The 19,152-nt window shown below is 38.3% G+C and overlaps 1 protein-coding gene and 1 non-coding gene across 2 annotated transcripts in view; both read right to left on the bottom strand.

Moving 5' to 3' along the window:
- SF3B1 (splicing factor 3b subunit 1) overlaps nucleotides 1–19,152 on the bottom strand; it is a 350,612-nt gene that overhangs the window by 258,094 nt on the left and 73,366 nt on the right. The gene's annotated exons all lie outside the window — the stretch shown is intronic.
- LOC126010314 (U1 spliceosomal RNA) lies at nucleotides 14,494–14,651 on the bottom strand. The gene has a single exon (XR_007496392.1). It is a non-coding gene; the product is annotated as a U1 spliceosomal RNA (small nuclear RNA).

Below are 19,152 nucleotides of genomic sequence, written 5' to 3'. Positions count from 1 at the left end.
ACTGCTGGGGGGAATTCCTTCTATTTCAACCTTTATGGAAAGCGATATGGAGATTCCTCCAAAAACTGGAAATCGAGCTCCCATACGATCCAGCTATACCATTCCTAGGAATATACCCTAGGATCACAAAAATACAATACAAAAACCCCTTCCTTACACCTATATTCATTTCAGCACTATTTACCATAATAAGACTCTGGAAACAACCAAGATGCTCTTCAACAGACGAATGGCTTAAGAAACAGTGGTACATATACACAATGGAATATTATGCAGCTGTCAGGAGAGATGAAGTCATGAAATTTTCCTATTCATGGATGCACACGGAATCTATTATGCTGAGTGAAATAAGTCAGAGAGAGAGAAAAATGCAGAGTGGTCTCACTCATCTATGGGTTTTAAGAAAAATGAAGACATTCTTGCAATAATAATTTTCAGACACAAAAGAGAGAAGGACTGGAAGTTACAGCTCACCTCAGGAAGGTCACCAGAAAGAGTGATGAGTTTAGTTAGAGAAATAACTACATTTTGCACTGTCCTAATAATGAGAATGTATGAGGGAAATGAAAAGCCTGTCTAGAGTACAGGCGGGGGTCAGGTGCAGAGGAGGGAGATTTGGGACATTGGTGATGGTAATGTTGCACTGGTGATTGGTGGTGTTCTTTGCATGACTGAAACCCAAACACAATCATGTATGTAATCAAGATGTTTAAATAAAATATTAAAAAGAGAAAAACACCACATGATCATATCAATCAATGCAAAGTAGGCATTTGATAAAATTCAACACCCATTCATGCTGAAAACACTCAGAAAAATACTACTGGAAGGAACCTTCGTTACGATAGTTACTGCTATCTATTAAAAGCCCACAGCTAGAAGCTGGAGGGGTGAGTGACCCAGGCACGACTGGGGCTCAGAGGTGAATTGCGTCTTTTCCCAGGTAGAGGGGAATGGAGAAGTGACCTAGGCTAACCAAGTCTCTACCATTGTGGCTAGGAGCTGAACTCCGCCGACTGTCAGGCATAGGGGTTAGAACAATTGACCCAGGCACAACTGGAGAAAGTGGGAGGGGCTTAGTTACCTCTGCCAACATATTCACCTAGAGCCGCACTCCAGAAAAGGGACCCATGCCACAGGTGACAAAAGAGGGCTGAAATCTGAAGGCTTTGCACTCCAAACCAAACCATTGATTGCAAAGAAATATGGGTATACTAAGGAAGACACTAACAACTGAGGATATGGAGAGAAATCCTAGCAAGTTTCCAACTCCTCCAAAATGCACAGGCCCAACAGATGAGGATCTAAAAGCAGCAATGCAAGCCATGGCAAAAGAAATGAAGGAACCACTAGCCAGTGAGTTCAAGAAATCCATAGATAAACAAATTTACCATCTTAAAGAAGAACTGTAACAGAAGATGAGAGATTCCATATAAATGGAATTAAAGGAAATAGAAAATGTCTTAGCAAACCATAATAGCAGAAACACATAGTTGGAAAATTGCATAGAAGAATTCAAAGGAAAACTGGAAACGAAAAATGACAAGCTAATAAGGAATTAAAAGGTAAAGCATTGGAAGAAAAAGTTAGGTATTTAATGAACAAAGACAGAAATAATCAACGGATTGTAGGTATACCAAAAGGGGAGGAAATAGGGAAAGGGGAAGCACAAGTGGTCATGGAAATAATAGCAGGAAACTTTCCCACCCTCTGGAAAGAGGCTCCTGTGCAAATCCAAGAGGTGAAAAGAGTCCCTAATAAAATAGACCCTAATAAACCAACACCAAGACATATAGTAATCCAAATGGCAAAAAAACAAAGAGAAAGCAATAAGCAATAAGGGAGGAAAACCTCTCAGGTACAAAGGAAGGAACATAAGAATCAAACCAGGTCTCCCATTTGAAACAATTCAAGCGAGAAGACAGTGGAATGACATTTCAACGACTGAATGAAATAAACTTCCAACCTAGAGTTCACTACCTAGCAAAACTCTCATTCATATGGGAGGGAAGACTAAAAATATTATCAGACAAAAAAAACAACAACACCCTCACATTATTTGAGCATACAAAACCAATTCTAAATGATCTACTGAGATATGAATTACAAAATCCAAACCCCTTATTGTAAAACAACCACCCTACACAATACAACCGCACAACAGCCCTCTCTGTCAATAATCTCCTTAAATGTCAATGGACTAAACTCTCCCATTAAAAGACACATAGAAGAGAATTGGGTTAGAAAACATAAACCAATTTCTGCTGCCTGCAAGAAACACACCTAAAGAACAGGAAAGACACAGGCTTAGAAAAAAAAGGATGGAAATCAATTATTCAAGCCAATAGAAAACAAAACAGAAAAAAAGCTGGGACAGCCATTCTTATATCAGACCAAATTGCATTCAATCTCAAGAAAGTGATCAGAGACAAAAGGGTCACTACTTACTGATTAGGGGAACACTAGATCAAGAAGTACTAACTCTGGTTAATATTTATGTACCAAATGCAGAGCCAGCAAAATATATAAGGCATTTGCTCACAAACGTGGAGAAACATATGAAAGGAAATATGATAGTAGTAGATCTCAATACTCCACTATCACCACTGGAAAAATTCACCAGAGAGAAAAGTAGCAAAGAAATAAGAGCCCTAAATGAGAAATTAGAAGAACTAGGAATAATAGACATATATAGGGACTGCCACCCCTAGAAAGCAGAATTCACATTCCTCTCAAGTGCACATGGAACCTTCTACAGAATAGACCATGTTTTAGCATATAAATCTAATTTGCATAAAGTCACAAATATAGGATTATTAAAAGCACCCTATCAGATCACTATGCAACAAAGATCAAGAATGACTGTACAAAGAAGCTATGGAGAAAATCAACACCTGGAGATTAAACAACATGCTGCTCAACAACAGCTGGATCAAAGAGGAACTCAAAAAAGAAATAAAAAAAGATTCCTTGAGACAAATGATAATGAAGAGACAACTTGTCAAAATCTGTGGGAAACAGCAAAGGCAGTAATTAGGGGAAACTCATTGCAATACAGGCTTATGTCAGGAAAGAGGAAAATGACAAAATCAGCAGTTCAAAGGGACACCTTAAGGAGCTGGAACAACAGCAGCAAAGAATCCCAAACACAGCCATAAGACAAGAAATAATAATAATAAAAAAACCTGAGCAGAAATAAACAACATAGAAACTAAGAAAACAATACAAAAAAAAATCAATGAGACCAGGAGTTGGTTTTTCAAAAGAATAAACAAGATAGACAAACCACTGGCAAGACTCAAAAAAAGAGGGAAACACCGAAATAAGTAGGATCACAAATGAAAAGGGAGAGATTACAATAGAACCTCTATATTAAGTTAGGTTAGAGAACCCAGAAGAAATCAATAGATTCTTGGAAAAATATCTTTCAAGATTGGCTAAGGATTACGTAGAAACTTGCCAATCACATCTGATGAAATAAGTCAAGGTTCAGATGGTTTTACAGGTGAATTCTATCAAACATTCTGAGAAGAATTACTACCACTGATCCACAGCTCTTCCAAAACATTGAAAAGGAGGAATCTTCCCTAGTTCCTTTTATGAGGCTAATTTCACACTCATTCCCAAAGATGGCAAAGACACCACCAAGAAAGAAAACTACAGAGCAATCTTACTAATGAACATAAACGCAAAAATCCTCAACAAAATCTTAGCAAACCATATCCAGTGCTACATCAAAAAGATTATACACCACGACCAAGTGGGTTTCATCCCAGGGATACAAGGATGTTTCAACATACGCAAATTAATCAACATCATACACCACATCAACAACAAGAAAGACAAAAAACACATGATTATATCAATTGATGCAGAGATGGCTTTTGACAAAATCCAACATCCATTCATGATGAAAACACTCAGCAAAATAGGACTGGAAAGAACCTTCCTCCAGATAGTTACAGCTATTTATGAAAAGCTCACAGCCAACATTATCCTTAATGGTGAGAAACTGAAAGCATTTCCACTAAGATCAGGAACTAGGCAAGGCTGTCCACTCTATCCACTCATATTCAATATAGTTTTGGAAGTCCTAGCAATAGCAAACAGACAAGGGAAGGAAGAAGAGGAACTCAAGCTATCTCTTTTTGTAGATGGTATGATGATATATATCGAAAACCCTAAAGACTCCACAGTAAAACTCCTAGAAACAATAAATACAGCATAATGGCCAGCTGTAAAGTCAATACACAAAAGATAGTAGCATTCCTCTATACAAATAACAAAGTAGAGGAGAAAGAGATTAAGGAGACAATACCATTTAAAATAGTATAAAAATTATCAAGTACCTAGGAATCACAAGAGAAGTGAAGGACCTATACCATGAAAACAAAATACTTCAGAAAGAAATTGAAGAGGATCTAAGGAAATGGAAGAACATCCCTTGCTCATGGGTAGGTAGAATGAACATAAGTCAAAATGACTCTTACCCAAACTTCTATATAGATTCAATGCAATCTCTATTCAAATTCAGTTATCATTTTTGACAATTTACTAAAATTTAATGACTTTTCTTTATAATTCATTACTATTTCTTTTTTATATATATTTTATTTAAACACCTTGATTACATACATGATTGTGTTTGGGTTTCAGTCATGTAAAGAACGCCACCCATCACCAGTGCAACATTCCCATCACCAATGTCCCAAATCTCCCTCCTCCCCACCCAACCCCCGCCTGTACTCTAGACAGGCTTTCTATAACCCTCACACATTCTCATTATTAGGATAGTTCAAAATGTAGTTATTTCTCTAACTAAACTCATCACTCTCTGTGGTGAGCTTCCTGAGGTGAGCTGTAACTTCCAGCCCTTCTCTCTTTTGTGTCTGAAAATTATTATTGCAAGAATGTCTTTCATTTTTCTTAAAACCCATAGATGAATGAGACCATTCTGCGTTTTTCTCTCTCTCTCTGACTTATTTCACTCAGCATAATAGATGCCATGTACATACATGTATAGGAAAATTTTATGATTTCATCTCTCCTGACAGCTGCATAATATTCCATTGTGTATATGTACCACAGTTTCTTTAGCCATTTATCTGTTGAAGGACATCTTGGTTGTTTCCAGAGTCTTGCTATGGTAAATAGTGCTGAATGAATAATAAGGTGTAAGGATGGGATTTTTTTAATTGTATTTTTGTGTTCCTAGGGTATATTCCTAGGAGTGGTATAGCTGGATTATATGGGAGCTCGATTTCCAGTTTTTGGAGGAATCTCCATATTGCTTTCCATAAAGGTTGAACTAGAAGGCATTTCCACCAGCAGTGGACAAGAGTTCCTTTCTCTCCACATCCCCGTCAATACTGTTTGTTCTCATTCTTTGTGATGTGTGCCAATCTCTGTGATGTGAGGTGGTACGTCATAGTTGTTTTGATATGCATCTCCCTGATGATTAGTGATTTGGAGCATTTTTTCATGTGTCTTTTGGCCACTTGTATTTCTTCTTTGTCAAAGTGTCTGTCCATTTCTTCTCCCCATTTTTTTGATGGGATTAGATGTTTTTTTTTCTTGTAAAGTTCTGTCAGTGCCTTGTATATTTTGGATATTATTCCCTTATCTGATGGGTATTGGGTGAATAATTTCTCCCACTCTGTGAGTGGATCTTTTATCGTGGGCGCTAATTCCTTTGAGGTGCAGAAGCTTCTCAGCTTAATATATTCCCATCTGTTAATCTCTGCTTTCACTTGCTTGGAGAGTGCAGATTCCTCCTTGAATATGACTGTAGTCTCAATGTCCTTGAATGTTTTGCCTACGTGTTGTTCTATATATCTTATGGTTTTGGGTCTGATATCGAGGTCTTTAATCCATTTGGTTTTTACCTTCGTACATGATGTTAACTGGGGGGAGGTCTAAGTTCAATTTTTTGCAAGTGGCTAGCCAGTTGTGCCAACACCACTTGTTAAAAAGGCTTTCCCTGCTCCATTTAGGATTTCTTGCCCCTTTATCAAAAATTAGGTGATTGTATGTCTGGGGAACATTCTGAGTATTCAAGTCTATTCCACTGATCTGAGGGCCTGTCTTTATCCCAATACCATGCTGTTTTGATAGCTATTGCTTTGTAGTAAAGTTTAGAGTTGGAGAAAGTAATTCGTCCCATATTCTTTTTCCCAATGAGTGCTTTAGCTATTCTAGGGTGTTTATTATTCCAAATGAATTTCAAAAGTGCCTGATCTACTTCTTTGAAGAATGTCATGGGTATCTTTAGAGCAGGGGTCTCAATCTCAATTTAACTGGGTGCCACAGGAGGCAAATTCGGGGTGATCCTTGAGTGCAAAGGCAATAGTAAGCCTTGAATATTGGGGGGTGTTACCCAAACAACTAAAACAAAACAAAAAAGGATTCCTTTAGGGTAGGGTCACAAAATGTTGTACGGAGGGCCACAAACGGCCTGCAGGCCGCGAGTTTGAGACCTCTGCTTTAGAGGGATTGCATTACATTTGTACAATTCTTTGGGTAATATAACCATTTTGGGTAATATTACCATGTTGATGATGTTAATCCTGCCAGTCCATGAGCAGGGTATGTGTTTCCAATTCTGCGTGTCCTCTCTTATTTCTTGGAGCGGAGTTTTATAGTTTTCTTTGTATAGGTCCTTCACATTTTCAGTCAAGTTGATTCCAAGATATTTGAGTTTGCGTGGCACTATTGTGAATGGGGTTGTTTTCTTAATGTCCATGTCTTCCTTATTACTATTGGTGTATAGAAAGGCTATTGATTTTTCTGTGTTAATTTTGTAGCCTGCCACCTTGCTGTATGAGTCTATTGTTTCTGGAAGCTTTTTGGTAGAGTCTTTAGGGTTTTCTAAGTAGAGTATCATGTCATCTGCAAACAGTGAGAGCTTGACTTCTTCCTTTCCTATCTGGATTCCCTTGATATCTTTTTCTTGCCTAATCGCTATAGCAAGGACTTCCAGTGCTATGTTGAATAGGAGTGGTGAGAGAGGACAGCCTTGTCTTGTGCCAGAATTTAGAGGGAAGACTTTTAGTTTTTCTCCATTGAGGATAATATTTGCCTCTGCCTTGTTGTAGATGGCCTTCACTATATTGAGAAAGGTTCCTTCCATTCCCATCTTGCTGAGAGTTTTGATCAAGAATGGGTGTTGGACCTTATCAAATGCTTTCTCTGCATCTATTGATATGGTCATGTGATTTTTATTTTTCTTGTTGTTGATTTGTGTATTTTGTTGATAGATTTACTGATATTAAACCATCCTTGCATTCCTGGGATGAAACCTACTTGATCATAGTGGATGATCTTTTTAATGAGGCATTGAATCCTATTTGCCAGGATTTTGTTGAGGATCTTTGCATCTGTATTCATTAGCGATATTGGTCTGTAATTTTCTTTTTTCATAGCATCTCTGTCTGGTTTAGGTATCAAGGTGATGTTGGCTTCATAAAAGCTATTTGGAAGTGTTTCCGTATGTTCAATTTCATGAAAGAGTCTTGCCAGGATTGGTAGTAGTTCCTCTTGGAAAGTTTGAAAGAATTTATTAGTGAATCCATCTGGCCTCTTTCTTTCATTTCTCTTTTCAGGTCTAGTATACTTTTGTTCAGTTTCAGTCTGGTTGACCTATCCAGTGTTGACAAGCCGTGTTGAGGTCCCCCACAATTAGTGTGTTGTTATTGATATTTATTTTAGATTCGTCAACAATTGTATTAAATATTTTGCTGGCCGTCATTCAGTGCATATATGTTTAAGAGAGTGATTTCTTCCTGCTGTACGTATCCCTTGATTAATACAAAATGTCCATCTTTGTCCCTTACAACTTTCCTGAGTATAAAGTTTGCAATATCTGATATTAGTATGGCCACTCTAGCTTTTTTAATGGGTGTTGTTTGCTTGGATAATTTTCCTCCAGCCTTTAATTTTGAGTCTATGTTTGTTCTGACTATTCAGGTGTGTTTCTTGTAGGCAGCAGAAGGTTGGATTGAGTTTTTTGATCCATTTCGCCACTCTGTGTCTCTTAACTGGTGCATTTAGTCCATTGACATTGAGAGAAAGATTTGTCCTGGGATTTAATGCCATCTTTATATCGAAATTTGGTGTGTCTTATGGTCAGTCTTGTCTTAAATTAGTTCTTTCAGTTTCTTTCTTTCTTTCTTTCTTTCTTTCTTTCTTTCTTTCTTTCTTTCTTTCTTTCTTTCTTTCTTTCTTTCTTTCTTTCTTTCTTTCTTTTTTTGTTTTGTTTTTTTGGGCCACACCCATTTGATGCTCAGGGGTTACTCCTGGCTAATCGCTCAGAAATTGCCCCTGGCTTGGGGGCCCACATGGGATGCCAGGGGATGGAAATGCAGTCCTTCCTTGGCTAGCGCTTGCGAGGCAGGCACCTTACCTCTAGCATCACCTCTCCGGCCCCATCAGTTTTTTTTTCTTAAGACTGGTTTTGAGGACGTAAAGTTTCTGTGCTGTTGTTTGTCTGTGAAACCACGTATTTTCCCGTCAATCCTGAAAGTGAGTTTTGCTGGGTACAGTATTCTAGGTGAAGCATTTTTTTCATTGAGTTTCGTCACTATGTCCCACCACTGCTTTCTGGCCTTGAGTGTTTCTGGTGACAGGTCTGCTGTAAATCTCAAGGATGTTCCCTTGAATCTAATTTCCCTTTTTGATCTTGCTGCTTTCAGAATTCTGTTTCTATCTTTGGGATACGTCTTTGTGACTAGGATGTGTCTTGGGGTATTTTTTCTGGGGTCTCTTTTGGTTGGTACTCTTCGGGCATGCAGGATTTGATCACATATATTCTGTAGCTGGAAGTTTCTCTTTAATGATGTTCTTGACTGTTGATTCTTCCTCGAAATTTTCTTCCTGGGTCTCTGGGACTCCAATGATTCTTAAGTTGTTTTTGTTGAGCTTATCATAGACTTCTATTTTCATCTGTTCCCATTCTTTGACTAACTTTTCCATTGTCTGTTCATTTGCTTTACGTTTTTTTTTTCCAATCTCTCCCGCTGTATGGAGCTGTTATTTATCTCATCTTCCACAGCACCAATTCTATTCTCAGCTTCTGTTAGCTTGTTGGAGACTGTATCCATTTTGCCATTCAATTTGTTTACCGAGTTTTTCATGTCTGTTATTTGACCTGTTATTTCAGTTTGGAGTTTTGTGATTTCTGTCTTCATATTTTCTTGGTTCTTATTAGTGTTCTGTTCAACTCAATCCATGGTTTCTCTGAGTTCTTTGAGCATCTTCCATATTTCTTGTCTAAACTCCTTATCTGAGAGATCGATTAGTTGGTTGGCCATTTTCTGGTCATCAGAATTGTCATCTTCATTCCCTGTCTGATGCTGGCTTGCATTCTTTCCCCATTGTCACACTTGTATTGTGGGCTTTTCTACATGTTGTGGTGGTATTCATTGGCTAAATGATGTGCGCGGCAACGCTCCTCTGGCTCTGCCCTTTCTGGGTGGGTCACCTTGCCTCCAAGATAGGGGAGCCCTCCATGGATGAAGCGTCACACAGGATCAAATCTTAGGCCCAAGCACGCAGCAGAGAAGGCAGTCCAGGGAGAGATGCTGGGCTTCAGTGATCCAGCTTAGTTCTTAGTGTGGTGTTTTCTTCTTGTTGCAGTGGCATTCTTTGCTTAGAAAGAGCGCATGGCCACATAGCAAAGGGAAGCAAAGTGCTCTTCTGGAGCCTCTGGGAGAACGAATTTTCTGGGCCCTTTTCGGCCCACTCCCAAGAGGTTTAGGAGACAGGACAGAAGACAAACACATACAGGCAGCACTCACAGTTTCTCCCAGTTATCATTTTTTAAAGAATTAGAACAGTCAATCTTAAAATTTCTGGAACTACAAAAGACCCAGGATAGCCAAATATATACTGAAAAACAAGAAGCTGGGTGGCATCTCTTTGCCTTATCTGAAGCTATATTATAAATGCATAATGATCAAAATAGCATGGAACTGGAACAAAGATAGAGTCTCAGCCCAGTGGGTGAGAACAGAATATCCAGAGATAAACCCCCAGATATACAATCAACTAATGTTTGACAAAAGAACCAAGAACTTGAAATGGAACAAAGAGAGTCTCTTTAGGAAATGGTGTTCGAACAACTGGATAACCTCCTGTAAGAAATTGAAAATTGATCCATACCTCACACTTTACACAATAGTCAACTCAAAATGGATTAAAGATCTTGAAATCAGACTATAATCTGATTCTATGATCTAAATTTATAGTGTATTAATGAAAAAATAGGCAGAACACTCCAAGATCTATATATCAAAAAAGTCTTTGATGATAGAATGCCAGTGGCAAGAACTTTGGCATCAAACCTAAACAAATGGAACTACATCAAACTAAAAAGTTTCTTCATGGTTAAAGAAACTACTTAATACTAGAAGACAGTTTTTCATTGGAAATTTTTTTTGCACTCAACACGTCAGATAAAGGGCTGATATCTAGAATAAACAAAGCACTTAGAAAGATGAGCTTCAAAATATCTAATAAAGCCATGGAAAAATGGGGAGAAGAAATGAAAAGACACTTCTCCAAGGAAGACCAAAAGATGGCCAACAAACGTATGAAAACATGCTCACCTTCACTCATCATTAGGGAAATCCAAATCAAGACAACAATGAGGTACTACCTTACACCAGTGAGGATGACTCACATCAAAAATAATGGGAACAATCTCTGTTGGCGGGCATGTGGTAAGAAAGGAACTCTCATCCATTGCTGGGGAGAATGCTGCCTAGTCCTATGGAAAACAGAGTGGAGAGTGCTCAGCAAACTCAAAATTGAGTTGCCATATGACCCAGCAATTGCTTTCTTGGGTATCTAACCCCCACCCAAGTCAGAAGGACATTCACCCCAAAATATGTGTGCACTCCACTATTTATCACATCACTCAGTACAATAGCCAAGATTTGGAACCAACCTCGATGTCCAACAGTGGATGAGTAGATCATGAAGATGTGGTATTTATACACAGTGGAATACTACATAGCAGTTAGAAATGATACATTCATGGATTTTGCAAAAACATGGATAGGTCTAGAAAATATTATGTTAAATGAAGTAAGCCAGAAGAAGGAGGATAAACACAGAATGATAGCGGTTTTCTGAGGTACTTAGAATATACACCATGTATACATGTAATATACACCATATATACATATATACTCCATGAACAGATACAACTGTCTAATAGGGTAGAACTCCAAACAGTGTACTTATTATTAACATTTACTGGGGAGTAGTGGCCAAAATAAGTGGAAGAGGAACAACACAAAGCCTTGACTATCCATTATACCCGCGATGGCAAATCTATGGCACATGTGCCTGAGGTGGCACGCGAAGGCCTTGCAGCTGGCATGCAGCAAGGTCCACAATTAAGATATGCGGCGCACGCTGCATAGTTTTTAGATACTAAAATCTTGTTATTAAGGTTTAATTGACGTGCTGGCACTTTTGAGGAAATTATTTGGTTTTGTGCCACAAAAAGATTAGTCATCATTGCATTATAAAGGAGAGAGGGAAAGAAGTGGTGGGCAGAAAAAAGGAGAGAAAAAGGAAGTAGTAATTTGCAAAAATATGTTCGATGAGTGAGACTTGTAACATAAATAAGTCTGTGGTGCGCCATTGACTGTTCCAGAGGTCTGAATGGTCATAGGCTTTGGGTCCTAATAAAAGACATAAACAAAAGGAAGTGGGTAAATTAAGAGTATTTTATTGAGACACTGTTATAATAAGCACAGAAACCAGCAACAATGGAAACAATAGCTTAGAGCGAACAGGTATGTAATCAGCCTTTTATTACAAAGGCCTATAATAATGTCTTAGAATCGTATACACAGTTGCAGGTGAAGAATATGATTGGATGCCAGGGACTCCAGCAGAAGCGTTTCATAACAATGTGTTTTAATGCCTTAATCTTACTAGATTTAAAATAACCTCTCAGCTTTTCTGTCCAAAGGGGTTCTTGGATACAAAGGGTGGACACCCTAATTTGACACCTTGGTGTTCAGTCGCACTAGATATTATATTCAGTTTGCATTATGAAAATGTCTTGATAAAACACTCCAGTATACCATTTTCCTCTGGATTATGGCCTCTATTAGGACCTAAAGCATGTGACCATCCAGATCACTGAAACAGTCAACTGTGAACCACAGAATTATATTACAGGACCTACTATAGAACATGTTTGAGCAAATTAACATTTCCTTTCTCTCTCTTTTCTTCTCTTTTTTCACTACTTCTTTCTTTCTCCCCTTTCTTTTTCTACCCCTTCTTCCTCCTTATCAGTTCAACCTATGTCAAATAAAACCCATACTGTTACTTTCTCTTTAGGAAAGGAATTTTGATACATAAGATGCAGCAGACAATACTACATAGGGTAGCCACCTACTTGGACAGGCCTCATTAACACATTGTTTTAATACTCGAGATGCGAAACCTATGTGTATCCTAAATTGCTCCTGTCATTATCTAACCCTGAAACCTTCATTTAGGAAGGCCCAACCCCATCACTGATGAAATCCCTAGAAACTGAGAAAGCCTCCCAACTCTGACACACCAACCCAATCTCTCTTAGTTGATTTATTAATTTTTTACCTTATTTTTTCTATATTTACCATTTTTCTGTTTTCTCTTATCTTTTGCTCTCCCTTCCTCTTTTTATTAAGCTATACCTAAGCTAATTATTGTATGTTTTTATGTGGGCATGAATACATAGAGGACTCCTCTATGAGAGCCAAACATAAACTGCAAATAATCCATGCCTATAATGTATAGACCCCCTCTTATATACTTATATACTATCCCTCCTCCCCACCTTCAGAAATCCTACTATCCCTTTACCCCACATTTTTAATCCAATATCCTGCCTTATTAATCTCTACCCTCAGTTCTTAACCCATTAGGTATCAAGACCAACCTCCTGCACCAATAAACCATCACCCAACTCCCAAGCGAAGGGACACTCACTCAGCCCCACATCTCGTCCCCGGCAAGAAACTACAACTATCACACCTGCTGACTCATGCTCTGTGGCCTTCCTTCTCATTCCTACCAAATGTGGACTGTTGTTTGATACCAGACTTAGCTCCAGAAAGATCGCCAGTGCAAGAACTCTACCCAAGTCTTTCTGCTGCAAATCTTTTCTCAATCTCAACAAGACCAGGGTGTGTGATGAAAATGTGCCCTGGATCCCACACCCCACAAGAATTTCTCAAAAGACAGTGGGGAAGCCAGTATTTCCTTTATAAGTTTAAGACCTATATAATACTACCTCTTAACCTGTTTAGTCTCAAATGTAAGCTCTTAACCTGTTTAGCCCCAAATGTAAGGTAGTATCCTGCATCACTTTGTTCCCTCAATTTTTTAAACTTATTTTTATTTATTTTTTCCTTTATATATATAAGTGAGTATATAAAAAAACCTACAAGAAAAAGTCTTGCCTGGAATAATAGGTCAGGTCAAAACCAGGGCACAGAGATTATGAAGCCTGATTCTCTCACCCCCCACCCCCAATGCACTAGCAATATAATATAGCACCATGTCTTCTTGCAAAGGCATACTACAAAAGGGGGGAATTTTACAAGCTCTTATCTGCTAGGGATAAGAACTCATACACTTTACAATACAGGGGCACCTCCTACCTTGAACATATGTCATGTGGACCTAATTTAGATTACAGGTGATGACAGTGAATGTCTAACCCTGCGCCCTAGGTTCCAGATATAGAACCGACACAGTTCTCTGCAACAGCTCCAAGAACCCAATTCCCTTTGGGACATTCTTAATACTGCTCTGACTCCAACATATGCCAGTTTTGATATGACATTCTGACAGTGAGGAAATGGCAACAACTTGGTCTAAGAGCAGGTTGTCTTACCTTACTCTTCTAATGATAAGATGAAATAAGAAGACATGTCATCCTTTGATTTGTACAAAAGCCAAATTCTCTATCTACAGAAGACTGACTGTGACAACCATGACTGGGCAGAACTTATCCTGGGACCAATAAAAAAGACTAGCCTTGACCTATGATCTGTACAACAACCAAGATCTCTAATTCTAGAGGTCTGACTGAGACAACTGCAACTGAGCAGATCTTCTGGAAACATAATGAAAGACTCTATCCTAGGCTTCATCCTAGGATTGGGGCAAAAACCAAGACCACCAATTACAGAAAACTAATTAGAACAACAGTGATGGAACACGACTCCTTGAACCATAAAGAAAAACTCCATTCTAGGTTCCATCCTTTGACCTGTGCAAATACCAAGATCTCTTGCTACAGAGGAATGATTTTATCATCCACGACAGAGCAAAAAGTTTCCAGACACCACAAAGGACCTAGGGGAGAGTAAAAGAACATGTACTGAGCCTGCTGTTATTCCCATGACAGTATACTTCAAGGGCAGAGAAATCCTGTATCTTTTAGGCCAAGGGAATTTCCTTTTAACCTCCCCAATATTTACTGTGCCTATGCAAGAAAAAAAAAAAAGAGAAGCACAAATTAAATTTTTTTTATTTGGGGAAATCGCAGGGGTCAGCACATCCGGAGTGCAATGGACAAGCCTCACCCTGGGAAAACCACCTTTGTGATCATGGTATCTCCCCTGCCAGGTAAGTATACAAATTAATTTTTGTTATTGTTGTAGTTTGTTGTTTTTTTTGTGCTTTGTTTTGTTACTTCAGGACCGTGGTTATTGTGTGATTGTTGTCTGTATTGCTGTGATGCTTTTCAAGTTTTTTGTTTGATTTTTTTATTTTTTGTATTGTTATGTTTTTCTTCCTTTTTCCCTTTCTTATTTTAAATCGATATTTATAGCCTCTAGAAGGACTCCTCCCATTTTTTGCTTGTTTGATTTTTGCCCCATTTTATTTTATTACTTTTTTTTCTTTCCTTCAAACAGAACTATATAACTTGAACTAGCTTGTTCTGCCCCACAAATGGAGGTGGACATAATGGAGGGTACCAAGACTAAACAGTAGTATAAACATTAAGTAGAAATAAAAAAATGATCGGACTTAAACACCAAATCCAAAGCCAATGACAACAGAACAGATACCCAATTTACAACATTCTAGACACAGAGGGGCCACTTATAGTAGCAGCCCAGGGGGGGGGGGTGAAAGAGGGGGATATAGAATGCATGCTGGGAACAGGGGTGGAGGGAGGATAACATTGGTGGTGGCAATGCCTCTGATTCAATGTCACTATGTATGTGAAATATTATTGTGAAATATTTGTAATCCACTTTGGTCCAAAAAAAATGCCCACAGCTAGCATTATCCTTAGTAGGGAAAAACTGAAATCATTTCCACTAAGGTCAGGAACTAGGTAAAGCTGCCCCACTTTCTCCACTATTATTCAACATAGTTTTAGAAGTCCTAGAAATAGCAATCAGACAAGAGAAGGAAATCCAAGAAATCCAGATAGGGAAAGAGGAATTCAAACAATCTCTTTTTGCAGATGATATGACATCGAAAACCCTAGAGTCCACAGTAAAACTCCTAGAAACAATAAGCCAATACAGCAAAGTGGCTGGCTACAAAATCAATACACAAAAGACAACAGCATTACTCTATACAAATAAGGAAGTAGTGCAGAAGAGATTAAGGAGACAATCCATTTAAAATAGTATCTAAAAATTATCAATTATCTAGGAATCAACCTGATGAAAAGTGAAAGACCTATACCATGAAAACTCCAAAATGGTTCAGAAAGAAATTGATGACCTAGGAAATGGAAGAACATCCCCTGCTCATGGGTAGGAAGAATCAACATAATCAAAATGATGATCTCACCTAAATTACTATATAAATTCAACACAATCCCTCTCCAAATTCAGACATCTTTTTTTTGGGGGGGAGGGAGGTTACACCTGGTAGCGCTCAGGGGCCACTCCTGGCTCTATGCTCAGAAATCGCTCCTAGCAGGCTCGGGGGATGCTGGGATTCGAACAACTGTCCTTCTGCATTCAAGGCAAACACCCCACCTCCATGCTATCTCTCTGGCCCAGGAATTAGAACAATCAATTATAAAGTTCATCTGGAATAACAAAAGACCTAGGTTAGCCAATCCATACTGAAAAACAAGAAACTGGGTGGCATTTCTTTACCTAACCTGAAGCTTTATTATAAAGCCATAGTCATCACAACAGTATGGTACTGACACAAAGAGTATCAGACCAGTGGGTTAGAACAGAATATCCAGAGATATATCCCAAAATATACGGTCAACAAATATTTGGCAAAGGATTCAAGAACCTAAAATGGAACAAAGACAGACTCTTCAACAAATGATGTTGGAACAACTCGAGAGCCACCTGTAAGACACTAAAGACTGATCTATACCTCATACCCTACACAAAAATCAAATCAAAATGGATTAAAGACCTTGAAATCAGACCTGAATCTATAAAGATATTGAGGAAAAAATAGGCAGAACACTTCAAGACTTAAACTTCAAAAAAGTTTTTGATGATGGAATGTCAATCTTGGAATGCCAAGAGTAGCATCAAACCTAAATAAATGGGACTACATCAAACTAAAAAGTTTCTGTATGGCAAAAGAAACACTGCTTAAAACAAAAAGACAGCTAACAGAATGGGAAAAATTTCACACTTGACACATCAGACAAAGTGTTGATATCTAGGATATATAAAGCACTCAGAAATATAAGCTCCACAAAACCTAATAAAGTCATAGAAAAATGAGAAGAAATGAATCTTTTTGGGAAATCCAAATCAAGACAACAATGAGGTACCACCTTACACCAGCGAGGATGGCACATATCAAAAATAATGGGAACAATCTCTGTTGGTGTGGATGTGGTAAGAAAGGAACTCTCATCCACTGCTGGTGGGAATGCTGCCTAGTCCAACCCCTATGGAAAACAGTATGGAGGTTGCTTAGTAAACTCAGAATTGAGCTCCCATATGACCTGGCAATCCCACTCCTGGGAATCTATCCCCAAGATGGAAGGATAGTAATCCCAAAGTATGTATGCACTTCACTATTTATTGTAGCACTTAGCACAATAGACAAGATTTGGAACCAACCTCCATGCCCAACAACAGGTGAGTGGATCATGAAGATATGGTATTTATACACAATGGAATACTACATAGCAGTTAGAAACGATACAAACATGGATTTTGCAGCAACATAGATGGATCTAGAAAATATTATGTTAAATGAAGTAAGCCAGTAGAATAAAGATAAATACAAAATGATAGCACTTTTTAGAGGTATTTAGAATATATAACATTTACATATAGTACTCCATGAACAAATAAAAAGGTTGAAAGGGTAGAAACTCCAAACACCATAGGTACCAGCATATAATGAGAAGTGTTCAAATGAAATAGAAGGCGGGCAACACAAAGCCACACATAAAGCCGTGACTATCCATTATGCCTTAAAGAAACCAGCAATGACGGAAATAGCAGTTTAGAATGAACAGGTATGCAATCAACCTTCTAACTACAAAGGTCTATAATAATCTTTTTATTTATTCATCCACAGAACTTATGTATTTATCCACAGAACCAGGTGCAGAATAGGATTGGAAACCAGGGACTCCTGCTGTAGTAATTACTAACAATATGTTTTAATGCCTTAATTTTACCAGGTATAAAATAATCCTTCAGCTTCTTTGTCCACAGTGGTCCTGGAAACAAAGAGTGGACACACTAATTTTAAACGTTGGTGTTCAATAATACTGGACACCATATACTGTGCTTATTATAACAGTGTCTCAATAAAATACTCTTACTTTACCCACTTCCTTTTGTTTATGTATTTTTTGTTGTTGTTGTTGTTGTTTTGGTTTTTGGTCACACCCGGTGGAGCTCAGGGGTTACTCCTGGCTGTCTGCTCAGAAATAGCTCCTGGCAGGCACGGGGGACCATATGGGACACCGGGATTCGAACCAACCACCTTTGGTCCTGGATCGGCTGCTTGAAAGGCAAACGCCGCTGTGCTATCTCTCCGGGCCCTGTTTATGTCTTTTATTAGGACCCAAAACCTATGACCATTCAGACCACTGGAACAGTCAATGGCGCACCACAGACTTATTTATGTTACAAGTCTCACTCATCGAACATATTTTTGCAAATTACTACTTCTTTTCTCTCTCTCCTTTTTTTCTGCCCACCTCTTCTTTCCCTCTCTCCTTTATTCTTCATCAATTCAATCTATGTTAAATAAAGCCCTCACTGACAGTTGCTCTTTAGGAAAGATATCTATACTTAAGATGTAGCCACATCTTATAGTCCTTACTACCACATTGCTTAGTACTCTAGATGCAAAAACTGTGATTATCCTAAAAAGCTCCAACCATTATAAAATCCTGAAATCTTTATTTAGCAAATCCCACCCCTGTCAGTGATGAAGAGCCTTGAAAGTGGAAAACCCTCTAATATCGATGCACTGGTCCAATCTTTTTTAAACTTATTTTCATTGTATTTACTTATTCTTTTCTCTTCTCTCTTATCTTTTGTTTTCCCCTTCTTTCTCTCCTAAAATATATCGTAACCAATTTATCTCTTCCTGTGTGTGTGTGTGTGTGTGTGTGTGTGTGTGTGTGTGTGTGTGTGTGTGTATTTTCGGCTATACCCGATGATCCTCGGGTTACTCCTGGCTATGCGCTCAGAAATCTCTCCTGGTATGGGGGGACCATATGGGACACTAGGGGATTGAACCATGGTCTGTCTTAGGCTAGTGTGCACAAGGTAGATGCCTTACCACTTGCACCACCGCTCCTTACTTTGAAAGATTTGTAATTCACTTTGGCCACAATAAAAATGATAAAAAAATTAGATCAAACGCATTTAACAAGTTAATATGAATGAAAAAGGGACATAGAACAGACCATAAGTAAACCATTTGGCACCAAAGGTCAGAACAATAACTGCCATAATAATAATAACAACAGGCATTGTGATTATTTAGGGGAGAAGGAGATAAAAGGTAAGAAATTATGTGCTCATGATTTTCAGTTTGATTAGATAATGGCCATCCACTTTTTTGTTATTGTTGGTTTAGGTTAACTTAGGGAGTCAAAAGTCTGAGGGCAAGATTGACTTTTAAACACTTAAAATATGAAAGAAAACTGGAAAAATCCCT

This window comes from Suncus etruscus, chromosome 5 (assembly GCF_024139225.1).
Source record: "Suncus etruscus isolate mSunEtr1 chromosome 5, mSunEtr1.pri.cur, whole genome shotgun sequence".
Taxonomy (NCBI): Eukaryota; Metazoa; Chordata; class Mammalia; order Eulipotyphla; family Soricidae; genus Suncus; species Suncus etruscus.
Note: the sequence above shows the minus strand (reverse complement) of the source record. Positions and strands in the feature narration are given on the sequence as shown.